Genomic DNA, 13059 nt, shown 5'->3' with positions numbered 1-13059 from the left:
TGTGTCTGCCTCTGTCCACGCTATCTCTACGCTCCGCTTTATTTTTAGCTCCCAGAGTGGAGGACTCAAGTTGTCAACAAGGCATTGTGTTCTGCTTTATAAATGGGCTTTTGCAAAGGATATAAAAAAAAAAAAAAAAAAAATTGTTTTTTTCCCTCTTACTTTTCAAACTTTATTTAATTACCATGAAATGCACGATTTCTATTTATTCCCACCACGCAGCGACTTTGTCTTATATGTACCGGCCAGGGACGAGTCACCTGTGTATCTCAGGCAGGATTGTAATTACCATATAAATCCCAAATTTGTTGTATTGAGTTGTATGGCTTAGAGTTATACATTACTCTCCATGTTTGTGGAGTTTTGCGATTTAACTTTCTATCCTTTGTATATTATATATCATTTTATTTCACTCTATTATGCAATTGATAACGGTTTTGTCTTTTGTGTTATACATTTTGGTGATGCTATGCAGCTTATTTTTAGGATTTATGTCTGACACTGTGATGTTGTTTTTGATGTTTTTTAGTCTCGTTCGGCCCTTATGTGATACTTATATAAAGTATCCATAAGCGCCCATTTGTAGCGTTTGTAATAGGCAGTGACTTTGTAGTTGGATCTCATCCTTTGTTGATTTGACTTGTTGTTTTATTTAGTAGATGTATTATCGATGACGTTACAGTATAACAGTCATGTACGGTTTATATAACTATGAATCACTTTGATTGTTTAGATGGTTCGATCATTTTTTTAACCTTTTGGTTTTAAGAGTCACTGATTTGGTGTTTTTATAGTAGTCTGGTTGTATACATATTATATACCTATAATACCCACAAGAGTAATCTTAGTGAATTGTACCGTCTTCAAACCGATCAGAGCACTGGGACCATCTAGTGGGTATCCGGTATGTTGATAGGTGAATAGCCGCCACTATCCACCAATCCGTTCAACGGAAGCCACCTGGAATCTGGCACTCTGGAATATAGCGTTGTCCAATCAAAAATGAGAGAGTTGGGACGGTCTAGTGGGTCTGATTGGTGATTGCCTGGCACTGTCCGCTATTTGGTGCGCTGGCAGGATTGACTCCAGAAGAAGAACCCAGGATACAGACCACAGTTACCCGAGCATCAGTTTCCTAAATATCCCATTAAATGTGCACCTCAATCCATTTTAAGCAGATATATTTCAAGGCCCTGCAGGTCAAAAAGTGTTTGTAAACTTTTGAACTCAACCACTTCCAAATTAAGGACATGTGTTCAGAGCATTGTAGCTCAGCGACCCCTCTTGTAGTGTGGTAGACTCACAAGTGTTGGAATTTGTAATCTGGAGACAAGAGTTTTGCAAGAAGCTTACTTTCCTATGTGATAATCCGTCCCATATGATACGTGTTTAAACTGTATACCTATCTGACGTCTCATCAAATAGTCTAGAGCAGAGTTATGCAAACCGTAGCTCCCCAGCGGTAATAGAACTACAAGTCCCAGCTAATGCCAACACTGGCCCTGACTATAACTTCTATCACCTGCTGTTTGCACTAGTCCGGACGCCGGATAAAGCCCTACATGTGCCTGATGTGAGGACTCTCACGTCCTCGTATTATTTTTACCAGGACAGATGACTCTCTAAGCCCCACAATCTCAGGTCTGTACACGCAGTACAAGGTAGACGTTTGCAGTCATTTTCCCATGAAATTGGGGCTCAGTCAGGTCTGTGTAACCTGCGCTCCGGACTCTTACAGTAATCAGGACGCCGCCGGGGCTGCTGGTTAAATTGCTGCCTTGTATTCTTTTGTTCAGTTTCATTATTTCTGGAGAGATTTTTTTTTTTTTCCCCTGCAAGACATAAAGATGACATTTTTAATATGCAGAAATAAAAAGGCAACATGGGGACTAATATGCCAGGCCAATAAGCTCTTTCTTCAAGTCACTTATCTGAGGTTTCTGCTCCGGGTATTTTAATTGAAGATTAAATACTGTTAAAGAGTATGACAAATTTAGGTTGTGTATATTTTAAATATTAAAATGGAACTTAATAAAAGGGTCGGATAGGAGCACTTGTACTTTAATTTCGTCCTTTTGTTAGTAGTACTTGGTGTTTAACTAGCAGTAACCTCTTCATTAGAGCTCACTGAACCTGGAATCTCTCAGTGTGAGGTTTATAGTAGAAGAGCATTATGTAAAATAAACGTCTTCTATGGTACGGCGCTAAATTACACCCTCAGATTCGTCTTTTCATGTTCTACTACTCCGGCTAATTTAGCTCGTTTTTACATTATCATGGCTGGGAGGTTATTCTGCAAACCTGGTGCTTCACCGACAAAGAGCAAAACGTGAGAAAAATGGAATAGTTTTAATTTTTTTTTACCTCCCTGTTGTATTGCTGCATTAGCACTAAGAGATGGACCATAAATATTTAAGTTTAGTAAATTATTGTATTTAAAATTACCTCAGAAATTTAATTATTGTAAGTGCAAAACTTTGTTATATGAACACTAAGGGCTAGATTTACTAAGCTGCGGGTAAGAAAAAGTGGAGATGTCGTCTATAGCAACCATTCAGATTCTAGTTATCATTTATTTAGTACCTTCTACAAAATGACAGCTAGAATCTGATTGGTTGCTATAGGCAACATCCCCATTTTTTCAAACCCGCAGCTTAGTAAATCTAGCCCTAAGTGTAAGTTTACTTAATAATTCCAGTTGTTCTGTAATTGCCCCTTTTTTGAGTCAAAGGGGTAAGATTTATCAAACCTAAAAAGGAAAAGTGGAGGTGTTGCCCATAGCAACCAATCAGATGCTTCCTATCGCTGTTCTAGAATGTACTAGATAAATTATAGATAGAATCTGATTGGTTGCTACGGGCAACACACCTCCCCTTTTCCTATTTAGGCTTGCTAAATATACCCCAAAATATTATCTGACGACCCGGAGGCCGAGATGTTTAGTAATATAATGCGTTTAAATTCATTATATTTTTTTTTGCATAAATGTCGCTCTATGGCTTCATTGCTATATGAACACTAGGAGGATGATTTTTTTTTTTTTTTATGTTTTTAAAGTTTACCTCAAAAAATCTTTTATTTTTTCCTGCATATTGAACTTTTTAGTAATTTGATTCACGGCACATGGCCTACAGGCTATTTTATTTTCCCATACGCCATAGTCCGTTTTGAGGTGATTTATTTGTTATTATGATGGACAGCCATGGTTTCTATGACAGAACCTTGTTGTATGAGCACTAGAAGACCAGTACGTTTTTAGTGGACTAATGCATTTAAGTTTACCTCAAAATTCCATTTATGTTTCTGTAATTGTCACTTGTAGTGATTTAGTGTCGTGAACGTAATCTCCAGTTTTCTGAAAAATGACAATTGCTCTATTTGTGCTCCTGCCGTTACGTCCGCCTTGTGGTTTTGGTAAAGAGGCTAATTTATTTTTTTAACTTGTTTATAAGTTATTTTGCTGGTTACATTATACCGGCCCTAATCTAATTTCCTGACTTCCTAAGAAGCTCCCCCCACCCCTCGTTCCATCCACTTTAGAATTGTACATGACTTGTTTTTCCACAAACAGGCCGAACAGATTATGTGCAAATCATTCATACTCTAACTTTGTAATGGCTTCGTCAGATCTGAGGGGTATAGAACATCGCACAATCCCTTTATGTATAGGATCAGAAGAACAATACAACTGATTTATTTATTTGGGGGAAAACTCACCTAATTGCATTATAAGATATAAAATAGTTGCCAGAGTGACTTAGCTGCCGAATTAGCGTTTTGAAGCACATCGTGCGAAATACGTCTGAGGGCCACAAACCCCATCGTATCCTGTTTATGGAATTTGATAATATACTTTTTTTTTGTGTTTTAAATACTCCTATGCAATAAATATTAACTTCTCAATCCTAGAGAATAAGAAATACATGGTAACGCTTGCATGTAACATGCAGAAATAGGGGACTTATTGTGCATTATTAAAAAATAGGCACTTTCCAGAAACAATTCTTTTTAAAAACGAATATTGTCTCTAGAAGTAAGGGACTGTTGGCAACTATGAATTTATTACAAATACATCCCTTAGTGTGTTTATTAAATAGAACTCTTTAAGACGTCTAGTCCCTTCTGCCTGGATGTTCTCTGCCTGGATGTTCTCTTATGTCTGTGACATGGGGGTTTTATTAATCACATGGTGCTACGCGTACAGTTATAACAACCAATCATGTGTTTGTGTTGATTTTCTGTCCCACTGATGGGTAGCCTGAGACGCTTCAAGGGCCGATGTTCGCCCCTCTGACATTCAAAAGGGCCGTACATTACCCTTAATTCTCTTCCTTACACAACTTCCATTTTTTCGTCTCCCACTTCTCCTGCACATCTCGTCTCCCTCCGCACCACCAAATGGTTTTTTTTCTAAAATGAGAAGAAAAGCAGCCCCAAAATGACCTATAAATCCCATCATTCAGTCCCTCAGACCCATTCACATGGCTCTCAGATTGTTCACCCTCAGTGGGGTGAACAATCTATATATTGTAGGTGATTGTGTGACTACAGCTCTAGGGATGTGGAGGAAATAGTTTCTTTTTCCAGGAATGTTGTTGGGCAGCTGGGCTTGGGGACTACTGGTGGATCTCTTTGTTCTGCTCTGTTTTTCGTAAGGTTGGGATCAACTTTTCGTTGTTTGTACGATTCAGACATCAAACTCCATCGTCAGTGGGTTGGATCAGTGAGTAATTTGACCAGACATATCCCGTCGTTGACCCCTAGCCACACTACCTGATCAGAATGGAAATGGACTGATCAGACTAATTTGCCACAGTCACATATAGCGGAGGTCTGGATTTCCATCTAGCCCAAACAAATCCGATCACCACGTGTGGCCAAATTGGACACAGATCCAGACTTTTGGAGATTGGTGCCAAATTCCAGGCTCTGTATATGTTGTGCTAGGCAGGATACATTCTACAGTACCGTCGGGTAAGAGGTCGGAGCGGTTAAAAGCTCATCTAAGCCATCACAGCTAATTGGCTGCTCTCCTCTCACGGCAGCAGAATCGAGGCCGTTTTGTGCAGTTTGTAGAATTCCCAGCCAAATCTCTTACACTGAAATGTACAATTTATATGTGCATAACATTTTTCTTCCCCAGTAGCTAAAATCTTCGTTTTATTTCCCTGAGACAAAGATAACATTTTCTTAATGTCCCCAAGGTAGGCCGAGAATGTGTCTTGTTACCCTCTCTGCAAATTCACGCTGTACGAAGACTCGATCCGGTTTGTCTGCGGGGCTTCCGTTTAAGATTACAAAAATATTCAAGGAGGAAAGTAGCAGTTGCATAGCAAGGACCTCTGTGCCCCATAGCCGTGCCCAGTATCCTGTGACTGTGGTCAGGGGTAGCTCCCGGAGGAGCCCGTCCACTGATTTTTACTTTAGGACTCCCTGGGAAACCAACTTCACAGAGAAGAGGAAAAGGACTCAAAGGCACAAAGCCAGTGGCCCGGAGGAAAGACTGGAAAATAGTATTTAAGTAGATGCTTTGCCTCCTCCAGCTTATGGGCTGCCTTCCACCCCTCCCCCCACCTCCCTAAAGATTTTTGGAAATATATTTGCAGTTGTTCTAGGCATGACAGTCTAGGAAGTATCATGGAGCGTTCAGAAACAAAGAGCGGTTCCACGGTCTGTGTTTACCTTGGTTTCCACGCACAGAGTTGTTCAGGGAATGAAAACATCAGACTGAGACTTGGGCTCTGCGGGCAGCCTGGAACAGAACCAGCGTTGGCAGCTGCTATATGGTCCGTGTGTGTTACCTCCAGCCCAGGGTGTTACGCCCAGCAGCGCAAGGGTTAACATGGACTGTACCAAGGTGAGGGAATTGCTGGTGACCTTTTCTTAGGCTGTACAGCAAAGATGTAATGTAAGGGCTGAGAATGATCGCCAACCAACGGGATATAGAAAGACAGACGTCCCCATGCCACGGGATATATACCGACGGACATCCCCGTGCCACGGGATATATACCGACGGACGTCCCCGTGCCACGGGATATATACCGACGGACGTCCCCGTGCCACGGGATATATACCGACGGACGTCCCCTTGCCACGGGATATATACCGACGGACGTCCCCGTGCCACGGGATATATACCGACGGACGTCCCCTTGCCACGGGATATATACCGACGGACGTCCCCGTGCCACGGGATATATACCGACGGACGTCCCCGTGCCACGGGATATATACCGACGGACGTCCCCTTGCCACGGGATATATACCGACGGACGTCCCCGTGCCACGGGATATATACCGACGGACGTCCCCGTGCCACGGGATATATACCGACGGACGTCCCCTTGCCACGGGATATATACCGACGGACGTCCCCTTGCCACAGGATATATACCGACGGACGTCCCCTTGCCACAGGATATATACCGACGGACGTCCCCGTGCCACGGGATATATACCGACGGACGTCCCCTTGCCACGGGATATATACCGACGGACGTCCCCTTGCCACGGGATATATACCGACGGACGTCCCCTTGCCACGGGATATATACCGACTGAAGTCCCCTTGCCACGGGATATATACCGACGGACGTCCCCTTGCCACGGGATATATACCGACGGACGTCCCCTTGCCACAGGATATATACCGACGGACGTCCCCGTGCCATGGGATATATACAAACAGAGCCACAAAGTAAGATTATAGATGAACGTAAAGACACCCCTCTCCCTACCCCAGCAATCAAAAATCTGATTTAAAACCTATATATAAAAATATTAAAAGTAGAACTTTAAATTGCATGTTTTGCAAAGTATAAGCAAACCATTCACCACTCTCACTGTCTCTAACTGGTGGGTCCTAGCAATAATTAAGTCACTATAAAATGTACAATACACCAGCAGTAGGTGAAAACTCACAGGCAGTTTCTCAAGCTCACTAAATGGGCAAAACCGCATTGTAAGTGGTCATCTTATCAGGGGCGGCCTGGGCAGGAGGGCATGCGCCCCCCGGGCCGGTCGTCCAGATTACATTTTGGGCCGTCTGGTCAGTAGGTGGGCGCAACACCTGCCCCCCCGTAACCACTACACCAACTATTGAGAGAGAGACGGCGCATTGGCTCTCCTCACTGCAGCGTTCTGACATGAAAAAGACGTCTGGACGCTGTCAGAACACAGGAGCTTCTTGGACAAGAGGAGGCGACACGGACGCAGGAAGAAGGAAAAAAAAAGCTCTGGAGTGTTCAGGTAATTTAAATTACAGGGGGGGATGGTGAGAAGGCAGAACCGATGAGTAGAGGGTGCTGGTGACAAGGGAGGCTGGAGATTTCAGGGGACAGGAGGGTGGAGAGAGGGGGATTTTTTTTATAGTATGATACATACTATAAAAACATAAGTAATATAAAACCTAAATCAGTAAAATATTAAGTTGCAATAATAATCTCTATTAAATGTGAGTAAAATTGTAACCCATAATTTGATTGTGGGGAAATAGTAATTTGTATTACATGGGAATGTTGGTGAGGGGTGAAACTGGTCTGTTTGATAAATGTGGAGATTATTAATTTAATGTCTGGGCTGATGGGGGGGTTAAATTTGTTGGGAATATTATTAAATGTTTTTAATTTATTATAGTGGATTGCTTGGGGGAGAAGGAGGCTTTCTATTTAATATCGGTTGGTTAGGGGGAAGGAGGCCTAATTACTATACATGGGTGCTATTAATTTGATGTCGGGGCTATATCGAGGAAAATAGACATTGGATTTAAATGCTATTAATTAAATTCTGGAGCTGATTGGGTGGAAGTTGGCCTGTTTATTGAACAGATAAAGCTACTGATTTAATGTCCGTCTAGTTGTGGGGAGGGAGGTCTAGATTCTTCACTCACTGCTCAACTTTTCAGAAGGTGAATAATAACTATCTCTTATACAAACAGGACCCCAACATTCCAGGATCCAGCCAAGCAGCAACGGAGAAGACCAGCAGGCAGAAGTCACCGGCGATGTGTAACCACTAAGAGACATTATCTACTCCCACAAAGGTACATTGTGGAGGGAGGGAACCTGGTGGTCCATAGGGAACGCGTTGCAGGCAGCCTATGCAGTCCGCGCATAGTCAGCGGCATCGTATACTACTCGATATGGCCGTGGCATCCACTGATAGATTATTGTACTACAAGCTGTATATTCTATCAATGGGTGATGCAGCTGAATCCTCCCCTAGACTACGGTTGCCCTGTGGAAACAAATGGCTGTGTTAGTGCGATTACCACAATATTGATGTTCCCAGGGTGTCAGATTATAATCAGACAGGTATTTGAAAAAGGGAAGGAACATTTACAATAAAATGCAATATAAAGAGAGGTTTGTTTTTTTGTTGCATTATTTATTTTAATTATTTAAGATTTACATTTATAATAATAAAGTACAGCTGGATTAAGCAACACTAAAATAACCTCTTTTTTTATATTGATAAATATATATTATAGCGAGAACAACCCTTTAAGGATAGGCTTCTACTTTTGGGCCAGTGCTGTGTGCTTGTCCCCCGGGCTGAGGTCCACCAGCCAGCCCTTGCATCTTATGCACTTCTAATTCAATGCAAATAGGATTTTTAAAGGGCCATACAGAATTAGCGGGACATTCTTTCCCCAGTGTTTAAAGACTAAAACCTGTATTAGGTAAAAAAAAAAAAAAGATGGAAGCGAAGATCTTATTTGTTTGGATTTGCCCAGTATATATGATCCAAGAAGTGTCTTATAGGTTGGCCCTAATGATAATTTAGTCATGAAGAATAAAAAGTAACTTCTCTGTGTTCCTGGGGAGTTGGGGCATAATTGATAAACGCCACTGCCCCTTCTAGGGCGTGTAGTCCTATCGGCGACGGTGAATCTGTCGATCTTAGGACTGTCGACACCAAAATCTCGACAGCCCAAAACACTTCCATAAAAGGAAAGGGGGACACTTTCTGAATATGACTTTGAGGAGCGACCGTTCTTCTTGTACAAAACACAGCTCAGGAAACGCAGCTCTGCATTTTCTTGCTTGAAATCCTCTCCCTCCTCCTCCGGCCTTTTTGTTTTTTTACCAATTTGTCACCCACCGTTTTAAGGAGCTTAGCGAAGGTTAAACAAGGTATTAAGCAACATTAAGACATCAGAACAGGCTGCATCTTCCTCCCTTTGTCTTGCAGTAAACGCGAGCACGTCGCCTCAAAGACAATCAAAGGCTTGTCGGAGAAAATATTAAGTATCTGTACAGCTGTGTTATGAAGGACCTGAGCACAAGTACGAAGATGCCTGTTTTTTCTTCCTCCTAATTCGCTTTGTTGTGATGACAACGGCGAACAAACCTGATTTCAAGGAATGAAAAATGTAATCTCCTTATCATTTGAAAGCAAGTCGCATATTTGTTTATGCACAATATACACTGCATAAAAGTTAAATAGAAGCTTTCCCCATCCTCCTGCCGTCTGCCTTATTAGCACTTGTGTTCTATTCTCTCTCCCCACTCCTGGTGATTGTAATGTGCTTATAGGCACAGGACGAACAATGAGCGAATGGGGGTCAGCCTCAAGCAGCAGATAGCTGGAGAAGTTACAAACATGAAGTACAGTTGGCACCCTCTGTGAGCACTCTTCAGATGGAGAGTGTAGTGTACCAGATAACCGCCAGCATCTCCTGGACCTCCCCGGCCTGCCAGAATCCTGTCGCTCGGAAGAATTACTAATTCCCCTCCATAACATATGCACACGCCATAGAATCATAATTAGGATTCAAAGGACAACTTAACCCCAACATTTCATTTTTAGATAGAGGTAAAATACTTTGTTCGGGGTAACCCTGACGTAACTCCCTCCGCATCTCTTGAGAATTACTTTCCCACTTCATCTCATAAAGGTCAAAAAGCTGGAAATGCAGTCACTGGTCCCGGATGTTTATAAATCCACACTGTTCTCTTCTGCACAGCAAGTCTACAATGTTGTCATTCACACTCTGCCTGCTTAGTTAAAGAAACGCCTCCATGCTAACTTGGCACCGTGCTGCAGAGGAGTGAGAGAGCATGGGAGGATAGATTTAGTTAAATATAAACTATATTGTGATTTTATGTGAAATTCATTTACATGTTTAGTTGAATTTTGCCAGACTTTTCCATAAATTATACTTCGATACGGACACAAATTTCTGAGACAGACTAAGTTGATTCTTTGTTTTCATTGTGGATTCAGTATTTACTACCAATCATCATATCCATATAACAACTACGTACTAATCTTTAAATATATTGGTACATTTAGATAATACAGATTGGATGCTTTGGAACAATATTGGTGGGCTACTAGGAATCCTTACACGTGAGGTAGGTAAATGTAAGGTAATAAACATTTGGAGCATGGTCACAAACCTTGTCACTACTGTGTATAACCACCAACCTTTGTAATTATACTGTGATAAGTAAAGCCACCAAGTAGAAAGCATACTTGCCTATACTCCCGGAACGTCTGGGAGATTCCTGAAGTCTTGGGGCAGTTGGCCACAGTCCTTGGCCCCGCCCTCTTTGTAAAGAGGGCGGGGCCTTTATGACGCGATTCGTGCCATCGGGCTACATCGGACTCTTCCTGCAGACATGATTCACGTTGTCACGAACCCACCTGTTCTTCGCGAGAACGTATTCAATTTTCTTGTTTTCAAATGAATAATAACACCACTATACAATTTAAGAACACATTATACAATCGGATCAGAAGTCAAAAATATGAGTGAGTGCTTCACACACATTACAATCTTGATCTAAAAGAGCCGAAAGATCTTTTCATTGCGATTGTGTTGCAGGAGTATTAATACACCACTTCAATCTGCTTCAGTGCAATCGTTTTGGATCAGAAGGTTCCAGTTGATTTGGATTATCCATCAGTTTTACCATCATCACCATTTATATAGCGCCACTTATTCCGCAGCGCTGTACAGAGAACTCACTCACATCAGTCCCTGCCCCATTGAAGCTTACAGTCTAAATTCCCTGACACACACACACACACAGAGACTAGTAAATTTTAATAGCAGCCAATTAACCTACCAGTATGTTTTTGGAGTGTGGGAGGAAACCAGAGCCCCCGGAGGAAACCCACGCAAACACGGGGAGAACATACAAACTCCACACAGATAAGGCCATAGTTAGGAATTGAACTCATGACCTCAGTGCTGTGAGGCAGAAGTGCTAACCACTGATCCACTGTGCTGCCCATCTACCATCTACATTTGATTGCATTAGACCTGTTGTAAGCAACACACTTTATTATCTTTTACGTCTCCACCTCAACACATCTCCCCATGGAGTTGTCAATACTTTAACAAATTCAATAAGAAATAATGGAACTGAATGATATAATTGGAAGGTGCGTCGCCCACTTTATAGTAACTTTTCCAGAGTGCCCGAATATCTCTTCATAAGGAGCTAGACCCATACGATTCATTAACCTTATTCTCTCACTATTCTCTGATCACAAGTCCTGACTCGTTCTGTTATAGGGAGTGACATAGGACAACAGTGACCATACATTCTGATTGACTGACAGCCGGTCTGCACCAAATGTGCTAATTGTGAGTTGTTCTGTAAATGGGAATGGTCAATGTACGGCTGTTTGTTCATAGCAGGGAAATTTGTTATATAACTTATCCCCCTGTTTAAACAACACTTGCCCTTAATCTCTTAAAATGGTAAGGTCAAAGGTCGAGTAAAATGGTTTCCACCTGTCCCACAGTCTGGTAAACAAAGCGTTATTGCGACATTGTGCTGTATGTATTGGTTACAAAGTTTAAACCTATTACGTACAAAATGCATAAATATTAGAACAGATGTAATGTTTTTCACTTCTATCCAGGAGCAGACACGTTGTATAATGCAGCATGTGTCATTTCTGTCCTGTATATTCAGGTGTATTTTCCCTTTCTTTATTTTTGCTTAATTAGTGGGAGAAGGTTACAGTAATTATTATGTTGATTTATATAGCACATTTCTCCCAATGGGATCCAAAGCACTTTTACATTTGCAGAATAAAGCGCATGAGCCAAAAATTAAATCTATAAAACATTACCAGAATACCGAAAAGATGACCAGTCGTGGTGCATCCAACGCTCGGGACGTGCGAGGCAGCGAGTTCCGAAGTGTAGACGCCGCGCAGCTAAAAGCTCAGGCCCCAAACGCAACGAGAACGTTGTAGCAAGGAGATTCTAGGCACTGTTAGTAATCACCTGTGGGTGGAAGTGTAGGGAATCAGAATCTGCTTCTAGTACCCAGGACCTTGGTTATGTCGGGCTTTGCCGATCTTGCAGTAGACTCTCCATCTTACCTGCAGCCAGTGGATGGAATGGAGAACAGTCGTTATGTGGCTGGTTAGTAACAGCCCGATTCCCACATTCTGTATCGGGTGCAGGACGTGCAATTCCCAAGTGGCTGGGGCCGTAATTGGAGCTGTTTATTGGAACACAAGCACTTTTTTCCATGTTTGTTCTTTGTGTGGGGCACGTTTTGTTTTATGGTGTTTGGGTAAAGACCTTAATGGGCGACCCTCTCCCCAAGTCATTGGAGGCTCCCTCCTTCTGGGGTGAGCTGAAGGATCAGTTCCCCTAGTGAAAGCTTCAGCCTAACTAGGGGAGAAAAGGGGCCTTAGAGCGGAGGTGGGTCTGAAGACCCTTGCCTCCCAAGGGGCCCTTTGGCGCTGGAGCTTGGGGAATTCAAGGGGCCCTCCCTAGCTTCGGCAAAGGGGGGGGCCTTCTGGCTCCTGGGGGATGGGGAGGAACGGGGCCCTTTCCCTGACTGCACTGGCTGATTTGGAGAACGCACCACGGGCTTCAATAAAAATATTCTCTTTCTGGGAGACCCACGTAGAGAGCGCATTACACTAGTTCAGACGTGAGGACACAAACACAAGTATCGGTGTAGTAAGATCTCCTCGGAGAATCTGATGCTCCGTGTCTATGGTTCAGGCTATATGTTCCTCAGATAAATCCTAAAATGGGAATAGATACAAAAGCCCAAAAAAAGGCCTGAAAGAGGTG

The 13059-nt window shown here is 42.5% G+C and overlaps 1 protein-coding gene and 1 long non-coding RNA gene across 6 annotated transcripts in view; one reads left to right on the top strand and one right to left on the bottom strand.

Moving 5' to 3' along the window:
* Positions 1-13059, bottom strand: part of LOC142099774 (uncharacterized) — a 119521-nt gene that overhangs the window by 15015 nt on the left and 91447 nt on the right. For 2 of the 3 annotated variants that reach the window (XR_012678605.1, XR_012678607.1), the window contains one exon: positions 1413-1832. The exons of the other annotated variant lie outside the window; for it this stretch is intronic. This is a non-coding gene — a long non-coding RNA (uncharacterized LOC142099774). Of the gene's footprint in view, positions 1-1412; positions 1833-13059 lie in introns of those variants that run through there. 3 annotated transcript variants of the gene reach the window in all.
* EEFSEC (eukaryotic elongation factor, selenocysteine-tRNA specific) overlaps positions 1-13059 on the top strand; it is a 122659-nt gene that overhangs the window by 100087 nt on the left and 9513 nt on the right. The gene's annotated exons all lie outside the window — the stretch shown is intronic.

Source organism: Mixophyes fleayi, chromosome 8 (genome assembly GCF_038048845.1).
Source record: "Mixophyes fleayi isolate aMixFle1 chromosome 8, aMixFle1.hap1, whole genome shotgun sequence".
NCBI lineage: Eukaryota > Metazoa > Chordata > Amphibia > Anura > Limnodynastidae > Mixophyes > Mixophyes fleayi.
Note: the sequence above shows the minus strand (reverse complement) of the source record. Positions and strands in the feature narration are given on the sequence as shown.